Source organism: Nyctereutes procyonoides, unplaced genomic scaffold (assembly GCF_905146905.1).
Source record: "Nyctereutes procyonoides isolate TBG_1078 unplaced genomic scaffold, NYPRO_anot_genome, whole genome shotgun sequence".
Taxonomy (NCBI): Eukaryota; Metazoa; Chordata; class Mammalia; order Carnivora; family Canidae; genus Nyctereutes; species Nyctereutes procyonoides.
The window spans coordinates 3,076,157-3,100,542 of record NW_026575052.1 but is presented as its reverse complement, the minus strand read 5'-3'; the positions used below and the strand labels follow the sequence as shown (position 1 = coordinate 3,100,542).

General features: G+C 57.1%; 1 protein-coding gene across 1 annotated transcript in view; it reads right to left on the bottom strand.

Moving 5' to 3' along the window:
• KAZN (kazrin, periplakin interacting protein) overlaps nt 1-24,386 on the bottom strand; it is a 426,675-nt gene that overhangs the window by 88,288 nt on the left and 314,001 nt on the right.

The following is a 24,386-nucleotide window of genomic DNA, read 5'->3' as shown; positions in this document are numbered from 1 at the left end:
CAGGGAGCCTGCCCCTCCCTCTGCCTGTGTCTCTGCCTCTCTTGGCGTCTCTCATGAATAAATAAATAAAATCTTTTAAAAAAAAAAAAGAGAGATCCTTAACTGTGAAGGGTTTTTGCCACGCCAGGTAACATCTCCAGTTCCAGGGGGGCCGTCGCCCAGCCCACCGCCCGAGCCAGCACCCCCCAAAGCCAGAGCGCGAAGGAAAGAGCCAAGCCGAGGCAGGGCAGACCGAGGTATCCGGCACCCAGTGGCGCGGAGGTGGGGAGACCCAGGGCACGGCGCCCACACGCCTCCGGCCTGGCTCCAGATGCGGCTCCATCTGCAGGCTTGTTCCTCGAAGAGCAGAATTACTTTTAAGTTCTAAAAATACCTTCCATTGCTAAACAAACACCGGGGCTCTTGTGAAATAAAGTAGCGACATGAAAGGCCTGGCAAGGGGCGCCCCGAGATTCTGATCTGCAAGCGGTTCGGGGCAGCGCTCTCCGCGGCGGCAGCCAAGGCCATTTCCGAAGTCCTCGCGGAACTCCAGGCCAAGGTCAGGCTCTGGACAGGAGCCAGCGCCTGCGACTCAGACACCGGGCGGGAGGCAGCCCCGGGGAAGCGGAGGACGCGCACACTCGTGGGGTGACCTCTGGGAGGGCTTCGCCTGCGCCCCTCCTCCTGTCCCCCCGCAAAGGGGGCGTTTTCACGTCCACTGTCCTCACGGCAAGATGAAGGCTCGGAGAGGTGAAGTCACTTGCCTAAAGCCGCGCAGTGGGGATTCCCAGGTCCGTGTGACTCTAAGACCAGCGTGTCCTTTCGACCTTGCCACCTACACTACCACCCGGTTGGGAGTGACTTGACAAACACCCGCGGACTCCAGCTCCCGGGGGAGCGAGTGGTTGGAGGTGCTAAGCCCTGGAGCCCGACAGCCTGGGTCCGCGTTCAGGCTCCGCTGAGCAGAGATCTCAGCCCTCTGTGCCTCCGTTTCCTCATCGGTAAAGTGGAGCCAGTGGGAGCACCTGCCTCAGGATGCAGCGGGGATTTGATGCGTGCGTCCAGGTAGAGGGTTTGGGCTGGAACAGCACAGAAGCCGAGGGCCCGGCCCCCTGTGACCCCTGGAGGCCCCGCCCCACCCGCAGCCCCGTCCGCTGGGTGGGCTCGCTCTGCCTGTCTTCCCGGGAGAAGTTAGCAACGTCCTCCTTGGGCTGAGCTGATACGGGGAGAAGAAGCACAGGGCCCAGGCCCCCACACGGCAGATAATCCCCAAACCCACGCAGGTCAACCTCTGGAGCGTCTTCTTGCTACAGAACCACGACGTCAGTCCCTGAGCAGCAGGAGACGGCCCACCTCCCACTGTGCCCCGAGCTGGCTGGGGAGCCCCCGAGCCAGTTCCCACCTGCAGAGAGTGGGGAGCAAGGAGGACAGGGTAAGAGAGGATCCAGGACCGTATCCACAGCCTACCTCATCCCTACGGCACAGACCCACATCTCCGCCTCCCGTCTGCCTCATTCCAAACCACACACACTCAAAAGTCGGGCTCACCTCCGGACAGTCGTTTACGGGGTGCTCGGCTTCCAGGTACCGCCCCCGAATGCCTTACCCACCTCACTGCATTAACTCCCACGAGTTGGAAAGCTCTGGCCCAGAGAGGTTAAGTACCTTGCCCAAAGCCACACAGCAACGAAGCAGCAGCGCTGGGACTGGAGGGGGCCTCTCTGTGAGGTCCTACTCAGCCTCCGAGGCTCTGGGTCCTGCTGCCAACCCTCAGCCCAGGCCCTGGCCCCCCATCCTCGGGGGGCTGCTCCGCAGAGCCAGCCTGACGCGTTAGCTGCTCCTGGCCGAGCACTGGTCTGTTGGTTTGCTCACCGAGAGCCCACGACATTCTAACTGTGGTCTGGCTGCTGGGGACAGAGCACAAATACATCAGGCACGACCCCTCTGCCCTCTGGCAGCTGACAGCAAATAACCAAGAGCCCAAATGCAGAAAATAGTCAGAAAAACTATGAAATGTACTGTGAAGGGAACCACTTGAGCCTGACACTGAGAGTACCTGGAGGGATGCAGAGGGCAGGCCTCCTGGGGAGACCAGGAGCAGCTGGTGGGAGGAAGCACAGGGATGCGGCTGGCGTCCCCCGGCAGCATCTCCCGGGCCGGTCGGCGCACCCTGCTGCAAAGCGTGTCCCTGCAAGACCTCTTCCAGGCCGGGCGGTTCCGTCTCTGCCTGCACCTCGGAGGGGAGGGTGGCGGTGAAGGGGTGGGGTGGGGGGACCTGGTATCTTCCTTAGCGCCTCATGCTACGTGCTCTCTACTCCTGGAGCAGCCACGGCAGGCCAGGCCCCGAGCGGGCTTCTGATGACACGGTGATGACTCAGCCACACGCCCAGCCGCCTGCGAAGGGACCCGGGAAGTGAAGGGGAAGGTGTGAGTCACTGTGCTTGCCGGCAGGAGAGTGAGAGAGAGGGAGGGGGGTCAGGAAGCAGAGGCAGAGGCTGTGGCTGCAGAGGGAAGCAGAGAGAAGCCCACCGGGTGACCCAGAGCACATCGAAGGGTGCGGGTGGGGGACCGAGGACCGTGGGCCCAGAGGGCTGGGCCAGCTCTGCTGGCCGGAGGAGACTGCAAGCTGGCGTGCCTGGTCCGGGGGACAGAGGCCGGGCAGAGGGGGCTGGGCGGGGTGCCCCAAGTTGTCTAAGGGGGTGGCTCCAGCGGGCTGCCCATTGGATGCAGCAGGGCCCCGGGGGGGGGGTTAGGCCTGCCTGTTTTCCAAAAAAAGGTGGAAACCCCCACCGTGAATCGCTTCTGACTTGTGAACAGTGGCAACACATTCAAACACGAAATAAGCAGCGCACGGGCTCAACAGAACGTATCTGTGGGTCAGCAGCTCTCCAGCCCGGAATAACTGAAGGAAAATACGAAGAAGCAACAGCGCTGGCACTGCCTGAGGGTGCCCGGGCTGGGCAGGAAGGGGCTTCTGGCAAGACGGCTGCTTTGCACAAAATGCTGAGGGCAGGAAAGGAGAAGCCAGTTAAGGAGCAGAATGGGTGAGAAGGGCAGAGCCGTGGCCGGCCCCACCGGTGGCTGGTGGCTGGAGGCTGGCGTGGGGCCGAGCGCTGGTTCCCGCCTCTCTGACAGCGGGGCTATGGGGACGGAGGCCCAGCTCAGGGACGTGGTGCCCTGGGGCCCCGGTGCTGTGGAGCTGGGAACGGTGAGTGCTGGATGCACCTGGGCTCTGCGGGAAGGCCGTGGGGAAGTCATGAGCTCCCAGGCCTCGTTGCCCAGTGGGACAGTTGAGCCCGGCCCGGCGCTGGCACCTGGGGGAGTCCCGGGAGGGTCACATCCCAGCAGAAGTGCACGTGGAGGTGCTACGTGAGCTCAGATTCTCCCTCTCTGCCCGTGGTCCAGCGCACGGGGCTCCCACAGGCTCCCATGTCCCCTCGGCGTCCTCCTGCTGCAGCAGTGGCCTTGGGGGCTCATGGGCTGCTCCATGCTGGGTCTGAAGCCTGGCGGGGCGAGCAAGAAGGGACCAAGAGTAAAGGTGCCCCTCCGGTCCTGGGGGCTGCTCGTGCCCCAGGCAGCTGGCCGAGGTGACAATCCATCCCCCCCGCCCCGCTTCCAGGCAGGTCCTGGTATCCTCCCTACTTTGCAGATGAACAAACTGATCCTCAGAGGGACCGAGAGATGGGTGCAAGGTCCCAGGATTTGAACCCAGTTCCTGCAATCCCAACCTCCGCACATTATGGCCTCCATCGATGCCAAGAGGCAGCCTGGTGACAACAGACAAGTGACAGGCCGCAGTCTGAGAGGAAGGCTAAGAGAACCCGGTGCAAACGGACTGTGCAACCACATTTTCCCAAGTACAAAAACGAATATTCCCGGGTGACCTTGAGTCATTAGGAAATGCTGACCTGTGCTCCTTGGAGCCTGGCTGGGAAGGTGGGGTGCACGCGGCTCTGGGAAAGCTCGCTGTCCAGGAGACGGTCGCGTGTGGGGACCCCAAGAGCAGGGGAGGGGGTCCTGTACGCAGCAGCAGTGTGCTCAGAGCTGGGGCTGACGGCGTGAGGGCAGGAGCCAGCAGCCAGTCTTCCCTCAATTCCACGGCCTCCGGGGCTGGCTGCACACCCGACCCCACCAGGGTCAGGCCGGCCGTTGGGAGCGAACTTGCTGTCCACCGGCTGAGTGACAGCCGCCACCCCCCTCCACCAAACAGGTAATGATCAGAATGCAGCTCGCTGGATGGATTTCACAAATCCAATCAGCACCATATCCGGACTGAACGTAACCCGGGGTTATTGGATTTTCTGGCTTCAGGAAAGCCAGAGCCTAGGACAGCAATTCTGAGAGTATCATTAGTCTAAGCAGCCGCCCTGTTTCTAATTACAACCCCCTCCAGCAGGGCTGGGCAGGGCAGCCCTCTCTCCTCCCCGAGTCCCGAGTCCTGGTTCTGCTCGGGCAGGCTGGGAGGAGAGGGCGGGCCGGGTGGGGGTGGAAACCCAGATGCCAAGCCGTGGGAACGCTGCTTTGCCTGGGAAAGTCGTCCCCACAGGGGAGAGGAACATTCTCCCTCCCCTCAAGGAGGATGCAGGAAGCCAGGAGGAGGAGGTGCCGGTGCAGGACCCCTGGCGAGGGGCTGGAGGCCACATGTGAGGAGGAAACAGGCCCCGCCCCTACCTACTGCATCCTCTGCAGGGAGACCCACCTGCCCTCCCTCCCCTCCTCCTCCCTGGCCAGGCCTCCGGCTCCCGGCTGGACTCTGTGTCTACTCTATACTTCCGGGCTGGCTTCCTAAGCCCCAGCGGGACCCCAGCGCGCCCTGCCTGAAAGCCTGCCAGGGCTCCCCATGCCCGCAGGCTGGAGGAGGAACTGCCCCACACCAGGGGCCCAGCCACACCCCTGCGAGATGTCGTCTTCTCTCTCCCGCATCTGATCTGCCAGCGAGTCAGGTGGATTCTCCAAACCTGTTGTGCCGGAGGATGGAGGACAGCGGTAGCCTCCCGAGAGCCTCCCACGACCACCCCTACCGGGTCCCTTCTGCACAGGACAGCCAGGGGGGCTGCTTCGAATGCAAATCGGGTTGAGCTGCTTCCCTGCTTAAAACCAGCCCAAATAAAAAAATCTGATGCCTCACTGGGATGGCGAAGCCCGGCCTGAAACTGCCTGTCATCATCGCTCTGTCCCTCTCTGTTCCTCTCTGTCCTTCGCCCTCCAGCCACACCGGCCTCCTCTGTCCCCCCGCCTGGCGGGCTGCCCCCGACGCCTCCCCATCAGCTTTGAGTTGGAGGCCCCTGCCTCAGAGAGGCCTTCTCGGGTCACTACTGCGAGCCACGCCGCCCCCCCACCGCCGCCTTCCGAGCCGCCCCCTCTTAGTCCCTTATGGCACGTGCTTCTATCTTATCTTCTCGTCTGTTCACTAATTTATTACTTGACTCCCCTCTAAACTGCTGAGCTGTTCTGCTCTCCACGATATGCTCAGCACCTAGCCCTGGGCCTGGCATGTGGCCAGGGGTCCATCGATATTTCTGGGATGAGTGACTCTCTGCGTTTCCGATACCTGGCACAGTGCCCGGTGTTGTGCATTTGATTAAATCGAACACGGCCAAGGCAGCACCAGCCGCGGCTTCTTGAGGACCTGCTCATCACTCAGCCTTGGGTAGATGCAGCCCCCGGGGAGGTGGCCAGCCAGGATCCCAACACAGTCCCACGGCCCCCAGCACACAGCTTAGACTGGGAGATCTGGAGTTGAGCCACTGTCCTCGGGGGACTTCAGAGTCGGATGGCGACGGTATCCCCGAGGTCCTGCGAATCCCACTCGAGGAGGGGCGGGCGCACCCACACCGCGCTCGAGGCGCCCCGTGCTCCTCCCGTGGCCCGCGCTCAGGCTGGCCCCCAGCAGGCCGGTACAACTGCCTCGAACGCGCCAACCAAGAAGAGCGGCAGGTCAGCACTTTCTGGGATCTGCTGCTTTAATATTAAAATATTCATCAAGGGAAGCAATATCACTGTACACGCGTTTCCGATCGGCAAACGAGGCTTAACATCTGCTCCCGGCCCGGGGCCAGCGCAGGGCGCCACTGGGGGAGGCGTCTGGGGCTGAGGCAGGGCTGCGGACCCGCCGGGCCGGCCTGAGAGCTGGGCCGAGCCTCGCTGTGCGCCGCCACCGATGGAACCGCATCCCCGGCTTCTGGGGCTTTCCCACCCCCCGGGCCACGATCCCAAGCAGAGTCACACATGCCGCGGAGCCACCCCGACTCCTGGTTCTCCTTCAACCTCGGGGGTTCCCTCTGCCTTCTGTGGGTCTTTGGTGACGCCGAAGCTGCCCTGCTTCCAATCCAACCAACCCACGGGTGACGTTGTGTCCTCTGGCTGGGTCCTATCAGGAGGCCCACAGTAGGGCCGTTTGCCCGCGCGGGTGCTTTTCTAGCTGATTACACATTTACTAACTAGCTTTCCCTTCTCCCCTCCGTCCCCCGTGAAGAGTCTCATTTTCTCATTGTTTCGGATGTTCCACGGTCTCATCCGTGGCGGCAGCCCTCTCTTCCAACCAGGGCCCGGTCCCTGACCCGTCCGTCCCTTGCTTTCTACAATGCTCTCATCACAGCTTCTTACTTTGCACTGCCCGACACCTGGGATCCTCCAGGTAGGCCTAAGGAGCCCCTCGCTCCTTCCCACGGGGGGAGCAGCGCTGAGAAACAGGGCTGTGGGCCCCAGGCGTGTGCGCTGCTACCCGGGTCACTGCTTCCCCGTCCTCTCTGTGGTTGCGACTTGTCAATCTTAGCTCTACGTACACGTGTATACAATCGATGCACATAACATACATATACATAAAATCAAGAGCACATCGATGCCTCCAGCTCCCATCCAACACCTGCTCCCATTTCAAATTCCCGTTTCCCACAGAGACAGTCCTGGTACCTGACAATGTATGTTTACCTATTTGCTCTATTCCATGGTAACAGAGTAAGTCCGGAGCTGTTCTACAAAGAACACTCTCCGCAAATCTATTTAAACTTCAAGACTGGCTTCCCGTTCTTCGTTCTTTAAGCCTCGGATGTAGTCTGTGAGGAGCATAGAGAAACTTGTTTCATACTCGCCACTTCGAAGCGGGTCAGTGGGCAATGCATATGGGATTTTGCTCGATGTACCTCAGTTTCCCCCCCTGGGGTCAGACCGTCCGGCCTTTCTGCCCATCGTGTGTGAGAGTGCTATTTCCCGCAGGCATGTTGGTGTGACCTTTGCATTTTCACCAATCTGAGAGGTGAACAATAACATCTCTGGGGGCGGGGGGGGGGTTGAATTTGCATCTTCTTAATTTACTGCTTCTACTTGCAGCCCTGGGATGAAGGCTCTGGCCTCCGGGCCATGTCCGGGGCTCATCCCGGATGTGCCAGGCTGGGCATCCAGCAGGGGCAGGAGGGTGGTACATAACCTCGCTGTGCCCACCCACCTGGGCACCAACAATGCGGACAAGTGGTGCTCGAAATGAAATGCCAGCACCGGTGTAAGGGGAAGGAGTGCTCTGGTGTCTGGACAAACCTCAGGAGCGGGCCCTTCTCATTTTTGGGGTAAAAAAGCTCCCTGCTGTGTCTCCAACAGGCAAGAGCAATATTCTGGCCTTTCGTTCTCATGATCAAGGACAAGCTGCCAGGCTCCTCCCGTGGGAGGAGCTCTCTAAACAGTGCTCCGAGCAAGTGGCCAAGGGTGCTGGCTGGAGGGAGCCTGGGTGAGCTGTCGCTATTAACTGGAACTTCTTTTTCTGAGTCAGCACCTGCACGTCCTGTACGAGGCTCATGGGCCACAGGCAGGTGTCTTTAGAAATTCAGGTGGTGAGGGGCGTCTGGGTGGCTCAGCTGGTGAAGTGTCTGACTCTTGGTTTCAGCTCAGGTCATGGTCTCGGGGTCGTGAGGCTGAGCCCCACACACCATGCTCAGCGTAGAATCTGAGACTTTCTGCCTCTCCCTCTCCCCAACTTGCATGCTCTTCTCTCTCTAAAATAAACAAATAAGATCTTAAAAAAAAAAAGAAAATCCAGGTGGTGGAGAGATCCAGCATTGTGCCTCCAGTCCTCCTGGCCGTTACAGGGTCACCAGCTCCTGCTGGTCCCCATGCCAGGCACTCCCGAGGTCTCGGGGTGCTAACAACAGTCGCCTCGACTCAGAGGGGATGGGAGGGGAGCCCTTGTCCGACTCCCCAGGTCCAAGCCTGCTCACCTCCACCCAAGGACTGCATTTTAAGGGCCCAGAGACACTTCAGGCATCAGTAGGGCCACAGGACTGTGTTTGATGGGAAGGGGTGTGTTTTCTTCATCTGTCTGTATGGTTGTTTCTAATTTGCACCAAGACTCCACATAGGGTACTGGGAGCCCCATTAATGCCTAAGAAAACCCACATTGACAGATTGGTGATCGGTCTACATTTTTTGAGCTAAGATCCTCCTCTACTGGTCAAGATTCGATTAAAGTTTTTAGAAATCTATTTTAGGAACAGAGACAGTAAAAAGCAAGGACCCCACTAAGTGTTTGGCGGGGCTGGGAGTCAGGACATGGGTCTGGGCCCAGCTTCCAGCTTAGCTGGGGCACGTCTTGGCCCCCAGAGCCTGATCTGCAGGTCCCGGCCACCTTCCTCTCTCTCTCTGGGGAAAGGTCTTCCCGAGCATCTCTTGGACTCCACTATTCCAGAGGGGAGGCTGCTCTGACCCTTCTGGGAACCCGACTCCCCAGAGTGCTCGGCTCCACTGGGACGCACAGGGGCCCTGTGGGTGCGTAACAGCAGTAGCCTGGAACCCTCCTTATCAAGGGTGCAGCGGAGAAGTTCCTCTTCCTGTTCAGCAGGGCAGGTGGGCCCCATGGCCGGCCCCCTCATGGTCACCTGCAGGTACCACGAGCATCCAACCTCCACACCTTGGCCTAGGTCACCCCCTGACCCGGAGTGCCTGCCCGGCACCTGTCCACCTACTCTGACCCCGTGTGTTGCTCAAGGGCTACGGGTCCTGTCTGTCTGGGACAGTCCCAGTTCACTCCTCTGGTCCCAGTACAGCTTTTGTAGGCCCTCCCTCTCTTGTGAAGCCCTCCCAGGTTGGGGCATCAATGGTACAGTCGCACTGAGCTCAGTAAAAGAATAACGACAAAGGAAGAGCAGCTGGTATTTCATAAATGGATCTTGCTGTTCTAACCTCTTTCTATGAATTTTCTCATTTAACCCTCAGGACTGTGGGGCAGGTGCCGCTATAATCCCTGCGCTGCCCATGGAGACGGGGCGGGCGAGCAACCTGCCCAAGGTTCGAGGGGAGCCCGGTCCTGTCTCTGCCACCCACGCGACCTCGGGAGCTTCTGTTCTTCACACATAAAAGGGAGACTTTGAGGTATCCTGTAGGACGGTGGGGAGGATGCCATGAGCTACCGGTGGCTTTCCCCGTGTGGACGGCACTCTGCAGGTGTTCAGCAGAGGACACTCCCTTCCGGTTTTCTTTTAGTTCTTTTTTTTTTTTTTAAAGATTGTATTTATTTATTCATGAGAGACACACAGAGAGAAGCAGAGACACAGGCAGAGGGAGAAGCAGGCGCCCTGCAGGGAGCCCGATGCGGGACTCGATCCCAGGATCACGCCCTGGGCCGAAGGCAGGCACCTAACCTCTGAGCCACCCAGACATCCATCCCCTCCCTTCTGGTTTTCATTTCTTTCCTGAGAACTTGGGCTGAACTCAGAAACTCAGAGGAGCACCTTCCCTTCCCTTCTGATTGGTCGGTATGAACAGGGACGTCTCCGCTGGCCCTGCTCCTGGAGCCCCCCCAGAGTGTGAACATGGCAGGGAGGAAGCCCCCTTACCGCGGGCCACTGCCCTCGCCCTGTAAATCCCAATCCCAAATTATTCACCAACAGAGGCCACCGTGTCTTGGCATCGTGTCCCCCGCGGGGAGCAGCCTGGAAAGGCCGCCTCGCCCCTCCACACCCGCAGGGGAGTAATGCGGCAAGCAGCGCCTGCAGCCTGCACTCCAGGGTGCCCCGTGGCCACCAGCACCAACGTGAAACTGCCCCTTAAATCTGCTGGCAGCCTGGTGGGGGGCACGTGTTTGAGCTTCCAGAAGAGTGAGAAGAAGAAGCCCTCTTCGTGGAAAGGAGCTCCAACAAGCAGACGACTCTCTAGGGGCTTCACTGGTGGGTATGGAAGATCCCATAAAGGGGGAACCTGTCATCTGAGGAGGGGACACAACACGCCCATCCAGGGATCGCACACCTGTAACTGACCCCACACTCATAATCCAGCAAGTCACCAGGCGCCTTTGATAATCCTGACATCCAGCAAAACACGGCCAACCCGCTCCTCCCTCTGCTCCTCCCCTGGACCCAGGGGCTCTGATGAGCCTCCAGAGAGTCCTGTTCCCAAACAACAGCCATCAACCTTCGCAGGCCCCGAGCCCGGAGAAGCCGTTGGTTCGCCCATGAGCTCTGGGCTGTGAAGATCCAGAAGAACCGTTCCGACTCTGCGTGCAGTGCCCAAGGACTGAAAGAGCCACGGCTGGGGATGGGACAAAGACGGGAGCCCTCGGGGACACAGACTTTGCCTGGAGCAGAAATCCTGCCCTCAAGACACCAACATGCACCTGCCGGCGGGCTCAAGGCTCACCTGCCGGCGCTCAGCCCAGCCCCAGTGAGCAGGTGAGAGGTCGGGCACTGGCAGGGCGGTGCGGGGCCGGGCCCTCGACGGGCTTGGTCCGTCTGTCCTCCCAAGCCACACTCGCTCCTCCAGCCAGAACCGCCCGGCTTTGGTGGGACCGCCCACAGCCCCCGGTCCTCCCCGGGGTGCCACCCAGCGCCACCCCGGCCGGTCCGCCCAAGAAGGAAGTGCGTCTCCCCCAATCTGCAGCCACCTAAAGTATGAGGAAGAAAGGGGTGTGCGCTTCCTCTCCACTGACCCCAGTGCCCAGCGCAGATTCCTTGAATGACTCAGAAGCAGGGGAGCACGACGCATTCCACCGGTCTTTGTGGCGGGAGACAAAGGTCGGCGCTCGGCGCTCGGGATGGCACCCACAGGTCACAGAAGCGGAGAAGCCAGCCCTGGGGCCGCTGCCCCATGGGGCAGGACCTTCCGGAACTTGTGACAGCCTGGGGGCCGTGCCTGGGGGCCGTGGGCTCTCACCCTGCTCTTCCCTGGTCCTGAGCAGCTGCTCAGTGCCAGCCTGGCGGGGCCCCACAAGCACCTCGTCCCAGCTCGGTCCCTCCTGGCCGCAGCCCTGCGTACTGCTTAGCAGCAGGACGGAGGTTGCAGACATACAGAGACAAGACGCCTCGGACCCTGTTCTCCAGACGCTCCTGGCCCTAAAATGTGCAGTCAACAGCCACTGCCCCGGGAAGTGACGGGCTCAAAGCCTCCAAGATGTTTTCAATCTCATGCCTCCACCTCGGGGCCCACTTTCTGAGCCCCTTGCGGGGTGGTGAGCCGCTGCGGCACACGGGCCGGGAGAGGGGCGGGTTGATCGCAGCAGGAAGGCCGGTGCTCCGGCTGCCCCTGGCTGGGCCCCGTCTCCAGGGCAGCCAAGGAGCAAACCTGACAAGGGAAGCTCGGCACAGCCTCCTCCTGGTGCTTGGCGGCGGTGGGGGCATCGACCATCCTGAAGCCGTGGGTTCCTGCTCAAGACTCCCTCCTTCCTTTGGGCCTGAATCACCCTAAATCACGATTCTTCTAGATCTTCATGATCCAAAGCTCGTAGATGAGCCACTTCTCTAGAGTTCAGGGGCCACCAGAGTCAGCGGGCGTGTAAACCCTGAGCCTGGGGTCCTGGGGGGAGTGAGGGGCAGGCCCCTTGGCATGCAGTGGCCCAGCGCGTGTGACCAGCGACGTGCCCTCCTTCCACGCTCCCGCAGGCGGTCGGAGCCTCGGGCTTGTCCGGGCTCCTGTCAGGCTTCCTTGGCGGTTATCCCCCGCCCCCTCCGGCCCCCTGCACTCTGAGGCTGCTGCTCGCAGTGCGTGGCAACGGGGTTCCTAAGAACACTCAGCCCAACCCTCCCATTTTCCAGGAGAGGCTGCAGAGGTCAAGGGCAACGGGCAGGCCAGGGCCTCGGCCTCCGGACCGCCTGCTCCGATGCGCCCCACTGCCTCTGATTCACAGGCCCAGCCTGTTCCCAGGATCCACGTCACCAACGATTTATCATAAAAACAAACTGTTAACCGCTTAAACAAACAGCGGCGGGCCCCCCACGGGGCTGTGCCGCCTACTGGCTCAATCACGCGGGTCCTAGAGCCGGGCACGCCTTCCCGGGTCTAAATTCCACCTTTCCGGCAGGCTACTGCGCCTTCTCTCAGTCCTGGTCTGAAAGATGTGTGTGGGGGGTCCCCCGAGAGAACTCACGGGATTTACAGCCCGCACGTCCCGGGCCCATAAAAACGTGCAGTAAATACATAAACGTTATATTATTTACATACGCGCCAGGAGCCGCTGGTGTTTCACCTCCACCTCTTCTCTCCAACAGCACCCGGCCCTGAGCGGTCGTGCAATGCTTCTTTCTAAGTTTCTACATTGTTCTGAGTTTTTAGCTCAGGGCCAAAAAAATGCCTCTCCCCGTTCTGTGCCATTGGCCAGGCTCGGGCACGAGAGCTTGCCTGGTGAGTAGCAGTAGCTTGTGTCCCCGCGCTGGCCAGTCCCTGCTTGGAGCTCTTGATTTTTTATTTTTTAAAAGATTTTATTCATTTATTCATGAGAGACACACAGAAAGGCAGAGACACAGGCAGAGGGAGAAGCAGGCTCCATGCAGGGAGCCTGACGCGGGACTCGATCCTGGGACCCTGGGGTCACGCCCTAAGCCAAAGGCAGATGCACCACCGCTGAGCCCCCCAGACTCCCCTGCTTGGAGCTATTTAAAGAGCTGGGCTGGGAGCCGCGGCCGCAGGCATGTAGCCTGGGACCTCTTGGGTCTCCGCCTGTCCCTGGAAGGTGAGCCCAGGAGCCCCGCGTGCGGGGCTATGACAGTACAGGGCCCTGCCCGGACTGGCCGGACGCTGTCCCCCGGGACTGGGTCCCCTCTGTGGCCCGCTCCCCGCCCCCAAACGCCCCACCCCCGGGACTCCTGATTCACCTTACGCTCCTCTCAATAGAGCTTTACTGATTATAAGTGACACGGAATCGGCCGTCCGGATCTAGCCTGGCACGGGCTGTCACCATCCGACTGCGCATCCCCCCGAGAAGCCATCAGCCCGCTCAGCCCTCGCACCTTACGGATTCACGTCCATTTGCTAGGGTCTCACGCGGAGGGAAAATCGTACGGGACACCCTCTGTTTCTTCCCCCCGGCCGTGGCGCTCAGCGTGGTTATCTGGAGATCCGCCAGGCTGCCACACGTATCCACAGGTCTGCTGCTGTCGGGCCAATCAGAACCCCCCGGGAGGACGTGTCTCCCCGCACCTGCGGGCGGTCGTGCGGGCCGCTTCGGGCTTGGAGCCGACACAGGTACCGCGGCGACCACCGCGTGCGGCGCATCTTGGCAGCGACACTTATTTCCTAGGCGAGCAAACGCCGAGAAGGGCCGGCTGGGGCGGAGCTCAGAACCGTCCCGTTGGGCCCGGCCACGTCCCGACACAAAATCACAACATGTAGGGAAAACGGGTGGTTGTTTTATGCCACAAAGAGTTGGGGCCAGGGTGTTGCACGGCAGGACCCTTCTAGGATGCAGGCTCCACGAGAAATGCCATCTTTTGTCTTTTTTTTGCTCCCAGATCCACCCCGAGGGCCTGAGCCCGGCCTGGCAAACGGACCACAAGGGTTTGCTAAGTGAATAAGCGAGCGGGCTTCTGGGTGAGATTTTGTGAGCAGCGAAGCGATACCTAGTGATCAGGAGCTACCAGCGGTGGGCAGTCACGGATCTGCGTCACGCACGGGCTTTCAAGGTCAAACCCTGAGACGTGCAGGCCGCACCATCCTCCTGGAGCCTCAGTTTCCCCAACCGTAGCCGGGCTGACTGCACCTGTGTCATGGGGTCGTTCTGAGGATAACACAAATATAAGGTGTGTGGAGGGCTCAGCACAGGGCAAATGACCCCAGGTGGCTCTCGGGAAGGCTGGCGACCGCTGCTCCCCACTCGCTCCCGTGTTTCACTTGAGGCGGGGAAGGACCGCCTTCTCCTTTCCCGACCAGATATCAGCAGGGGCAGCTCCTTCAGGGAGGGCAGCCCCCCGCACCCCTGCCCCTGCCCCGGGTCTCTGAGGCCAGCACAGCGCCCCCAAACCAGGGCTGAGGAAAATCATGGTCAAGACCCATCAGAGGGGCATCTGGGTGGCTCAGTGGTTGAGCGTCTGCCTCCGGCTCAGGGTGTGATCCTGGGGTCCTGGGTTCGAGTCCTGCATGGGGGGTCCCTGCAGGGAGCCTGCTTCTCCCTCTGCCTATGTCTCTGCCTCTCTCTTTGTGTCTCTCACAAATAAATAAATAAAATCTTAAAAAAAAAAAAGAGAGAGAGAGAGACCCCCGTCTGACTTGACCCGTGTCCATGGCCCTCTTGGGCCGGTGCTCACGCCAGCCGAGCCGGGGTGCCTCCCCGCCCGCTCACACCATAGCCCTCCTCCCAGGACAGGCCAGCCGGGCTTTCCTTTTCCTGCTCGAGGCCCCGGGCCGTGTCCTGACCGTGTCCGGGGGACGTGGGCTTAGCACTTCACGGGCGGCGGCCACAGCTCCAAGAGGATTTAGTGAGGTCTGGGGCGACGGCTGGGAAAGGCGCTTGGGAACGTGGCTCTTCCCACACCACGTTTGTTCTCCTTTGAGCCCACCAATCGCCAGCCCTTCCGGGGAGGGGGTGGGGGTTCGCCTAAAGCAGAGGCCCAAGGTCTGCAGCCGCGGCACAGCCTCGGGGCAGCCTTCCTGGGCCTCGGTGCTGCAGGGCCCAGAAGTGACTGTCATGGGCTTACATGGGGAGAGTTGTGAGCCCTCCCGGACCCCCCAGGAGAACCCCTCCTAGGCTTTCCTGGTACCTCAGCACCCATCTTGCTAGGACATGCCCCCCACAATCGGACACGAGCATAGATGCTCCCAGATGTGCGTTGACGCTCTGACGGCTGGAGCTCGGATGCGGAGCGTGGTTCCGGGGTGGGGGGACTTGGCGGGGCCACACGTGCTGCCCCTACAACAGCGTGCTGCCAGACAAATGCTGAATCCTATTTTTACTTTTTTTTTTTTTTTTGGTAGAAGTAAAAATAAATCCCTTCAGATTTTTTTTCAGTTAGCAAAACCAAGTACTAATGTGAGTCTTTCATAAAGGCAAAGTGGCGTGACATGAACTTTCTCAAAGGGAGGGACCCCTGTACCTCAAGGGGTCTCTGAGCTGCGCTCCCACGTCCACACCCGCTCCTCCTTCCTCTCCTCCCCATCCCGCTCTCTTCCTCTGCCCCCAAGGCCCGAGCAATCAGAGAAGGGTCTGCTTGGAATCTGCTAAGAACAGAGGCTTGGAAACCAGGCTCAGTGGACATCCAGGAAGTCTGGACTCTAAGACCTACCATCCCAGAGACCTCAGAAAAACTCCTTAACCTCTCTCACTGCTGTGCCACCGATGGGGAAACTGAGGCGAACAAACACTACCCATCTCACAGTGAGCTCGTGAAGGCAATGCAACCAGGAGAGAGCCTGGCACGTTCTGAGAACTAATTAAGTATCAGCTGCAACATTACTACTCAACAATGACCCACCTCAATCATCCTACCTGCAGAATGGGTGCATTTCTTTCTTTCTTTCTTTCTTTCTTTCTTTTTTTCTTTTTTAAAAGATTTTGTCTATTTATTCACAAGAGACACAGAGAGAGGCGGAGACACAGGCAGAGGGAGAAGCAGGCTCCCTGCGGGGAGCCCGATGTGGGACTCGATCCCAGGACCCCGGGATCATGCCCTGAGCCGAAGGCAGATGCTCAACCACTGAGCCCCCCAGGTGCCCTGGGTGTACTTTTTCCCCGAATAGGAAAGGGAAGTTGGGCTCTGCAACATGCTTCTAGAGCCAGTACCAGGTGAGAGTGTGTCCAAGAGGGTGTGTCTGCTTATTTCCAAAAAACCCTAGTCTTTGGGTTTTTCTGAGAATAAATGGAAGATTTCTATAATTACAATATAAATACATAGTAAAATCAACTGAGAATTAGACCCAAGGTGTTGAAGGACAGTCCGGAAGGGCCGCTGTTTGGGAAGTGATGGAGGAGACTCTGGACGGGCTTGTCTTCCCGACTCACAGACCGAACAACTCAGTGTGAAAACCCCCAGACGAGGACATCCGTCGCTCAGCTACAAAGAAGGACCAAAAGAACAGTAGCCAAACGGACAAAGGTGCTGTCATATGCTGAACTCCAGCCCCTGGGCAGATTCTGGAAACGATTCCATTTAAAATACTCTGTGGTGGAGCCACAGAAACAGCGGCCAAGGAACCTGCCTCCCTAGAACATCCACAGCCTGGCAGGGTCCCCATCCCCGTGACACCCGGCTTGGTCACGTGGCTCGCTCTGACCAATGAGACCTCAGCAAACGCAGTCAAGACAAGGCTCTGACAAGCACCTGTGCACCCTAGCGGGTAATTTAAGATGCTGACAATGAAGGCAAGTAGGTGTACAGGGACTCTGCAACCTTTCTGCATACCTCAAACAAGAGGATATTTACTATTACTGTTATTGTTTTAAAAAGCCCTCGTTATTAGGGCTTATGCCCTTTTTAGGGATCCAGCCACCATGTGAAACTGCTAACCAGCTGGAGACAAACGGCCCAGCCCAACATCTGCAACACAACAGTCAAGATTCTGGGCACTTCTTCACCTGACTATAAAATTATTTTCAACTGGATCCAACATGAAGCCTAAGATGCCTTTGGCGGGGAGGGGGGATCTGTCAACAATATTTTAAAGTGATCAGTAGTGTATCAGGACGATGTTCTGTTTGTAGAGTTAAAACTCTCTGGAGACTCCCACTGAATTCTAAGCCTTAGCAGCTAAGAGTCTTCCACATTGGGGCTGTGGGGTGGAGGGGCTAGCTTTGGGTGTGGCCCCTGTAGGAGCCTCAAGGGCCACCGGGCTGGATCTGGGGCCTAAGAAATGTGGTAGCTTCACACACACGACTTAGGGAAGAGGAGCGTTCAATCCAGGGCCATAAGCTGCCCAGATGAACAAGTCTTAGGTGGAAGGAACGAAACAGAGAATGGAGTGTGGATGTGGGAAGGGAAGCAGGAAACGCCGAGCTACGTTCCCAACCCACACAGTGCTGGGGAGACAAGGACGTGTGTGAGAGGAAGCAGGCGGGCAGAGCCATCCCAGCACTGAGGACACATCATTCTATTGGACGGCCACTTGGGCCACCTGTCACCCGTTGTCCGCAGGTCTTGTTACATCTGCAAAGGCAGCCAGGGCATGGCCACACCTTCTGGGAATGTAAAGGGCACTGGTGTCCTCCACTCCTACCCAAGGGCAAAGGCATTCTCTGCACCCTAGAACTTTCCAAAGCAGGAAAATCTGTGGCACAGATGCTTATCTACAGGTCTGGTTGGCCATTAAAAAAAAAAAAAAATATATATATATATATATATATATATATATATATATATATATATATATATACATATAATTCAATTAACTTGCACTGAGTGTGCTGTGGGTTCTAGGCATGTCACTGGTTTGGGGCAGGGCCTGGGTCTGATTTGCCCCTGAATTCTCTGAGCCAAGGCACAGATCCTGATGTGGGGAAGTTTTCAGTTTGTTGAGGGAGCAAATGAAATAAGGCTCGGTTCCTTCAAGAGCCTGGTCTAGGGCAGGTGACTCGTTCTGAGGCAGGCCAAAGGCCCCCACAAGGCCTTATTCCTTCTGCTAAAGAAACTCAGGCTTCATTTCTTCTCCTCACTCAGTGACGGCCTGCTTTGTGGAGCTAACGACGCCAGCTTCGTGCTGGGTGCTGTGCCCTGTAGGAGGCCGAGGGTGGCGAGCCAGACAGGAAAGCGATGTCCCTCACTACATGCTCAGTCCTAAGAGAGGTCAGCATCTAAGGCTGCGAAATACAGGGAGGAGGGGACCTTGCCAGCTTTTTCCTCCTGCTCTAAGAAACTACTACAGATTTAGCAGCTTAAAGCAATGTAAATGTGTTGTCTTCGGTTCTGGAGGTCGGAGTCCAAAATGGGTCTTGGGAGGTTAAAATTAAGGATATGTTCCATCTGGAGGCTTTTGGGGAGAGTCTGTTTCCTGGCCGTTTCCTGCCTCCAGAGGCACCCGTGTTCCCTGGCTCATGGCCCCTGCCTCGATCTGCAAAGCCAGCATAGCAGGTCAAGTCCTCACGCTATCTGTCTCTGTTCTGTTATCACATGTTATCACACTTTCTTCCCTGCCTCTGACCTTCTGCGCCCTCTTCCACTTTGAAGGACTCTCGTGATCACACTGGGCCTGCTGGATAACCCTGTATAACCCCTCATCTCAAGGACATGTGATTAATAACCTTGATTCCCCTTTGGGCCAAAGAACCTAACATATTCACAGGTTCTAAGAATTAGGATGTAGGCATTTTGGGGGTGAGGGTGTGATCCCGACAACCACAGGCCTGAACTATCAGACAGAGAATGTCCAGGAAGGTTTCTGGGGGAAGCAGAGCCTGAACCAGGGCTTGGAGGAGAGAAGGGAGGTGATCCAGGAACCATCTGCATGTAATCACACATATGTCCTTGTGCTCAAGGGATAGAGATGAGATTGCAAAGGCTGGGAGACAGGCATCGGGACCTGCTACAACACCCCACTCGATATGGTCTCCTGCCCCAAACCTTCCCAGTCCCCGAACTTCTGAGCGTGCTCTCAAGGTTCTCTAGGATCCTCTCTCACCACCTCCCTACTGCAAAGTCTTGGCACAGGGCTTGCCTTCCCACCCCATACACAGACTGGTCTTCTTGCCTCTGCTCAAGCTGTTTCCCCTGCAGCAGTACCCCCTGTGTGCCTGTGTCCACCCTGCTCAAGTCCAAACCTGGCTCTAACCAGGTAGTGCACGTACTCCTGGCACACTCACAGCCCACCTCCCAGGCTTGCTGAAAGGATTAAGTGAGCTAAAGGTCTGCAGTATGTGGCATATAAACGATGCTCTGAAATGCTAGCTGTCACTACTACCACCAGCAATACCATTTTAGGGGATCCACGAGGAAAGCTATTTTTATTTATTTATTATTTTTTTAAAGATTTATTTATTTATTTATTTATTTATTTATTCATGAGAGAGAGAGAGAGAGAGAGAGAGGCAGAGACACAGGAGGAGGGAGAAGCAGGCTCCACGCCGGGAGCCCGACACGGGACTCGATCCTGAGACTCCAGGATCGCGTCCTGGGCCAAAGGCAGGCGCTAAACCGCTTAGCCACCCAGGAATCCCCAAAAGCTATTTTTATAATGATACCATGATGATATTTGCCCTTTTTTATTGTGTTTTTGCACCGTTGGTACAAAAGCAATGGAGGGGAAAATGCTGACATCGTGGCAAAAATCATGGCAGAAGCACCAAACCATATTAGTAGTCATTACATTCTTAACACCATGCATTTGTTCTTGAAAAACAACAACAACAACAACAACCAGGAGGGCACGACTGGAGTTACGAATGTCCTTGGTGAAGCAGCAAGAATTATTAATTTTAATCTGGACATGTCTTTTAAAACAATGTAAGTACACCTAATGTTCTTTGGTGTGCCGCCAAAGGCTGTCTTGTGGAAAAACATCTGTAGGGCTGAGTTGCAAGCTAAACTAGCCACTTTTTCCATAGAACGCCATGTGTACTTGAAGGAACGAGAAACTGACATTAACCACGATAGCTGGCAAACTGCGAGGTCTACAAATGAACTAAGTGAGCCTGTTGTAAGAAAAACAACTGGCCGTGTTTGTCGTCAAAGATAAAATCTGAGCTTTCGAGCGAAAGCGAGAATTTCAGCAGACTTGACGTGTCACTATGATTTCACAGCTTTTCAAGACTCAAAGATGTTCCTGCTGAGATGAGTGGTGACGGTAACAAACGTGACTTCTGGATCATGGATAAGGAAGGATGTCAGCACTGGGAAGGTCAGCATCACTCAGGTGATGTATCATTACTCAAGTGATCGATAGCAGATGCTAAAAAAAAAAAAATCACGTGTGGTACAGTATCCGCTCATGCAAATGAGACCAAAGGCTTTGTCCATCCTTAACAGAGCACAAAACCCTCACCGGCTAAGGTGTGAGATACCACATTGCCGCAAATCGCTAAGGCGCTACCTTTTGGTGAGTTTTAGTGTGCCAACAAAGAAAAACACCCACTGTTACCTAGTAAGGCGATCGATACACTCCTCCCTTTTCCAACTAATTATCTGTCTGATGCCAGATTTTCAACCCAGAAGACAAATCACAGTAGCCTGACTGAAGGAGCAGATAGGAGAATTCAGCAGTCTTCCGTAAAGTCAGACATTAAAAGCTTTTTGCAAAAATGTAAAACAATGCTGCTCTCTTCACTCACATCTTTTTGTTTCGGGAAATAGAGTTATTTTCCATTAAAATTTTATTTACATTGCCTTTTTTTTTTTTTTACTATGTATTTGCTGTAATGGGTTTATTGCCGTCGTTTAAAAATAAGTTACTGGGATGCCTGGGTGGCTCAGTGGTTGAGCATCTGCCTTCGGCTCAGGGCGTGACCCCGGGGTCCTGGGATCAAGTCCCACATCGGGCTCCCTGCATGGAGCCTGCTTCTCCCTCTGCCTGTGTCTCTGCTTCTCTCTCTGGGTCTCTCATGAATAAATAATAAAATCTTAATAAATAAATAAATAAAAATAAATTATTGAGGATTTAAAATAGATTTTTGGCTTTAATTTCTAGAATAGTAAATACCTACAGAACTAAACCACATAAACAAGAGCTCTTCGGGTCCTCAATTTTGTAAGGCTGTAAAAGCAGTAAAAAAATACAGATTCACGGGCACAGATCTTTAGTGTAGCAGGCATGTAATGACAAGACCTAAAGGAAGAGAGTGGAAACAACTTAAATGTCCAATAATCAGGAAGTGTCTAAATAAATTAGGGTGCCTCCATTTGCTAGAACATTATGTAGTCATTAAAAATTATGTTTCCAGAGAGTATTTATTGTGAGAAAATGCTCAACACGCTCATCACGGGAGGAAGCAAATGTTCACCATCATGTTTCTGTAATGCCTGGATTCCTGGGGGAATCGGGGAAACTTGGGGGGGGGGCGGTGCTGAGGAAGCCAACAGGCTCCCAGAGGGGTCCCATGGGCTAGGGCCTCACTGCCACGGGTAGGGCTGGAGGGCCTCTGTATGTCTAAACACGCTAAGACACCATTCCTTCTGGAACAATCCTGCCGAGCTTCTCCCTTTATACCCATGACAAGACCAACTCCTAAACCTAATGTTCCGTACTCACCCCCAAAGGAACAGAGGAATCTTCTACTCCCTGCTCTCCCCAAACGTGATTCTTGTCTTTGCTTCGACACTGGAACCCCGGGCTGATGTTTCCGGTGTTTGCTCGAGTTCCTAAATCTCTCCCAAATCTCCTCATTCTCCTAAATTCTGGGAAATTCTGGTCTCATCCAACCTCAACCCAAAGACAGGGGCAGGTAGCAGGGAACTGCCAGGGGTGGAAGTCTTTGGGGGCTTTGTGTTTTCCCACTGCAGGGACGCCGGCTGCTAACAAGTGTCACCCAACATCTGCTGCTTACTCGGTTTGCACATTTATCCTCATTCTCCTCATTATGGGCATATAAATCCCTTTTCATGCTCCAGCCTCCTTCTGCCCACATCTGTCTGCAATTTACTCACCACGTGCTGGGCCTGGGAGGAAGCATCTTATTTACGACTTTCTGGAATGCCAGGCAGGATGCTGGGGCCGGCTGAAGGTGCCCACTGCTTTTTGGGAACCCTGCTACCTGGAGCTCGAATGGGCTCCGGGGGGGTCTAAGGTCTGGGCCACCCCTAGCGGGAATCAGGAGACCGACATCTCCAGGCGGAGGGGAGGAGGTGTGCCAAGCCCCCCATCATCTGATAATCACCAAGTATCTGCACTAATCGTGCCGGGCACTGGGCCAAGCGCTTTCTATCTCATTTAATCCTGATGACAACCCTCTGAAGTAGCTACTATTATTAGTCCCAATTATGAGACTTTGTTATTGTTACCCTCAGCAGGAGAACTGTATTAGTTCAGAGAGGTTAAGGAAGCTGCCCCAGGCCACACAGCCAGTAAGTGGCAGAGCTGGGATGCAGGCCCAGAGTCTGCTGTCCTCATTACTGAGCTAGGATGCCCTCCTGTCTGTCTCGTCCAGGGGGAAGAAGAGGTGTGTCTGTGCAGTGGAGAAAGTTTCGGACTCTGCTGGTAATTTGCTCTGAGCTCTGGCCCAAGTTATTTAGGCACCCTGAACTCCCTTCAGGTGCCTCCATCTGTGGCCGGGGGCGTGGGGGGGTGTTTAACCCTGGTGAGACTGGGGCGAGGGATCCATGCAGTGCGGGCACACAGTGCGTGCGCGACACAGCTGTCCTATCAGCAATACGACAGGTCCTTACTGTTGAGATTGCTGCTTAGAAAGGAGCCACCCCATCGGGCAGATCTCTGTGCCCCTGGGTGACCTTGGGTGATGGGGAAGCTACCTCACGGTGCAGAGTCAGGAAAATATGCCTGCACGGCTGCGTCCTGCGGGCTGAAGGGGGGAGGATGCCCCCCCTAACAGTCAGCTCTCCGCCCTCAGACATCGCCCCGTTTAGTTCACCGCTACTGTCCCATTGCTCAGACTAGGAACCTGAGGTCCGGGGAGGGGGCAGGCGGTCTGTGCCAGGGGCTGGGCAGTGGTGGAGTAAGTGAGCTTCCGCTTGGCCCCTGCCCATGCCTTTGGGCCCAGAAACAGCACAGAGAGATTTGGCTCCCCCGCCCCACCCCAAAGGTCCAGAAGGGCAGATACGGGTGAGGATTCTTTCCCCGGGTAAGGACGGACACGCGAGGCAGGCTTCCAGTCCCTGGAATAAATACCAGCTAAGGCGGCTGAGACTGCTTCGAGGCAGTCCCAACTCTCCTCAGGGCCAGAAGGCTTCTGGAGACCAAAGGCCGTCAGCTTGCATGGCCCCGGGCCCAGCGGCGCATCCTTGGGGAGACTCCCGTGGCTTGAGTCTCCGACCTGGAGAGGAGGGGGTGTCAGGAGGCCCCGGAAGGTGGGAAGCTCGCACAGCTCTGCCCAGACTCCCCCCTGGATGGTGCACACGGAGAGAAAATGTGTGCGTGCTCGGCACATGACCTCCCAACGAGGCCGCATCCGCTGGACCGCGGCACATGCCACTGCCCGCTCAGGCCTGGAGACGCCCCCGTCTGAGCGGCCCCGCTGGAAGCAAAAGGCCAACAGGACAGGGCTGCCCTGTTTTTAGAAGGACCATGCATTGCTGAGAAGAACTCAAAGGGTGCTGTTTACCCTCAAAGATGATTCCCGAAACTTCCTGGGGACGTTAGTGGGATGCCGGACGGACAGCCTGCTTGGCCAGCGTGCAAGCGTCCTGCTGCTCAGGTCCCAGCTCCAGCCAAAGACACCCACCACGACAGAGCCCACGGACCGTCCCGCAAAATCCACTCTCCCTGCCCCCGCGCCTCCCTCCCGGTTGGCCTCATAGCTGGACCCCGACACGCAGCCTCGAACGACGTTTCCCAGCTCTCCCTGCAGGCCGGCGTGGCCCTCCCACCGAGCTCCGGCCAAAGGGAATCTCGGGCTCTGCCCCTGGCTCTCCCCCAGGCCGAGGGGAGCAGGGATGCCCAGCAGCCTGACACGCTCCTCCCGATGGTGACAGGAGACAGAGACACCCTCTTTAAGCCGCTCTGTTTTGGGGTCTCTTTCCTCGAGCAGCCTGGAAATCAACCTAAGGAACCCGCGCTGGCTTCCGAAATGAAGTTTCCAGAGAACTCATCATTCTAGTAAACGTAAGTGGAAAGCGGGTTGCCAAGGTTTATCACCTTTCTCTCTTCCCCCAGAGAATCAGAGCCAGTCAGGCGGCCTCGAGAGAGCGTTCCGCGTCAGAGCTCTCCAAGCAGGATGAGCAGGATGAGAGGATGACGCCCCCAGCCTTTCTGGAATAATCAATCGAGACCCCTCCCAAATCCCACAGCGTGTGGGTGGGTGGCTCCCAGGAGAGATGGGCACGTCAGCCCCCGTGGCCCGGGTGGAGCACACGGGAGCCCGCGGCATGCCTCGTTTCCTAGCGCGGTTTGTGGTGTAGACACACCGGCCACGGGGAGGTCAGGGGTGGTCGGGCTCAGCACCGGAGCACCTGGGCACCTATATGGCACTCTCACCCGCCTCCTCCCCTGTCCTCTCGGACGTGGGACCCCAGACATGGCCCTTCCTGCTGGGCCGGCATCCTCGGTTAGTGGAGATGCCCGCCTGCCCCCCGGGCCTCAGAGGGGGCGACCCCGTACGAACATGGACGGGTTGGTCACGCCCACGC